We start from the raw sequence: 2051 nt of genomic DNA on the forward strand, positions 1-2051 counted from the left end.
AGCGGAAACTTATGTCCGCTCGAGCGTATTGGAAAATTAGGAAAGATTTTTTTGGACGATTTCTTCCCTTAATTATGAAGAGGATATGGTAAGGTGTGGATGCACGAAATCAGGGATGATTCATCAATATTCAGAGCCACCACAAGCCTTGGAGAGGAATTGGCGCATGGATTGAAGATTCGAAAATTTCCGAGCACAGTTCTTCGCAGATCTCGTCTAGTCTAGTATTTCTAATCTTGTTTTTATCATTTAAACATTGTTGTGTTTATTTTTACTATGAATTCTAGTAGCTAACTTTAAATATTTGTTGGGATTGAAGGGGATCCTACCCCAAACTTTGATTTAATAAATTTATATTTCGATTGTTACTTTGTTTTGAATGTGCTACTCTTTTTCATTGTGTTGTTAGAGCGTAGCTAACTTTAACAACGTTTTTATATTGCGAGTGAGTTTGAGAGAATAGCTTTTGATAGGAACGAGTAACATAATCCGTGGATCTACAATTTACATAAACATATGAAATTGGATACGTGCCGATAGTCATATTTCGGTAGGGCGAAAACTAGGGGCTTTCATAGATCTACATGCAATTCGCTCTTGATAAATAATTAAAGACATTTAATTACTTCACCGAGTGGAATTAGTTTGGCATAACTCGAGAGAGTGTGTTTAATTGTACAGGAAATCATTTCGGAAGCATAAAATCACTCTCGAACGAATTAATTAAATAACAAGGGGTAAGTGAACCGATATTCCCAACAAATTCATTTCTCATTGAATTTTAAATCAATCATTCCAGATATTATATCTCATTATTTAATTCCTGAATATTTTTATTTACATGTTTATTTGAGCATAGTAGTAATAATCAATCAATCAAATTTTCGTTCCTAAAGATTTGATAACTAGAAATAATAATGGTCAAATACAGTATTCAGTGGAACAATACTCGTACTCACGTACATCATACTATTACTTGACATCGTATACTTGTGATTAATTTTGAGCATACAAAACCAATGTTAAGGATTCTATAGTGCAAGTTTTGCTCGATAAAGTTTTTGGCGCCGTTGCCGAGGACTGTTAATTCAAAATTTTATTTTTAGTTATTTTATTTAGCATTGTTTCATTTTTATTAAATTAACACTCCATATTTCTATTACAGATATTTCTTCCAGTGCATGCCAAAGTCACTTGACGTGGAGCTTGAGCAGTTCGACCCTGAAATTGAAAGAACTTTCCGCAGGAGAATACAACAGCAGAGACTGAAAGAACTGATGGAGAGACACGAGCACGATCATGAGGAGGAACACCATGAAGCTAGGCATGTTGAGATGTCACGCCGCATAACGATGCTAGAGTATGCCCAACCTTCTTTGGATGGTTCACGCCCCAGCATTGTGAGGTCTATTGTGCGGGCAAATCACTTCGAAATCAAGCCAGCTATAGTTCAGATTATTCAGAATACAGTCCAGTTTGGAGGATCTGCAGTAGATGACACAAACACGCACATCGCAGATTTTCTTGAAATTTGCGATACTTCAAAATTTAATGGAGTTTCTGATGATGCTGTTAGATTGCGTTTATTTCTTTTCTCCTTACGTGATAAAGCTAAAGCATGATTGAATTGTTTGCTTGTAGGTTCGATCACCACATGGGAGGATATGGCGAAGACATTTCTCATCAAAATACTTTCCTCCATCTAGGACCATGAATCTACGAGTAGACATCACCACATTTACTCAATTCGAGCAGGAGTCTTTATATGAGGCATGGGAGCGCTTCAAAGTTCTATTAAGAAGATGTCCTCGTCACGAACTGCCACTTGGGTTAGTCGTTACGATGGCTTACTCATCTTAATCGTACTATGATAGATGCTGCTGCTTGTGGAAAACTACTGAGCAAAACTGCTGAGGAAGAATACGAGTTATTGGAGGAGATGGCTGTTAGCAGATATCATCCTCAACCTGAAAGGAACAACCAGCGAAGAAGTGCAGGAGTTCACCAGATAACTGACCTTTCTGCTATGACTGCTCAACTTGATGTCTTGA

The 2051-nt window shown here is 37.0% G+C and overlaps 1 non-coding gene across 1 annotated transcript; it reads right to left on the reverse strand.

The window, feature by feature from the left end:
• Nucleotides 1-1714: 1714 nt before the first annotated feature.
• Nucleotides 1715-1820, reverse strand: LOC140831270 (small nucleolar RNA R71). The gene has a single exon (XR_012117843.1). It is a non-coding gene; the product is annotated as a small nucleolar RNA R71 (small nucleolar RNA).
• Nucleotides 1821-2051: the final 231 nt, after the last annotated feature.

Source organism: Primulina eburnea, chromosome 4, assembly GCF_022965805.1.
Source record: "Primulina eburnea isolate SZY01 chromosome 4, ASM2296580v1, whole genome shotgun sequence".
In the NCBI taxonomy this organism is placed as follows: domain Eukaryota; kingdom Viridiplantae; phylum Streptophyta; class Magnoliopsida; order Lamiales; family Gesneriaceae; genus Primulina; species Primulina eburnea.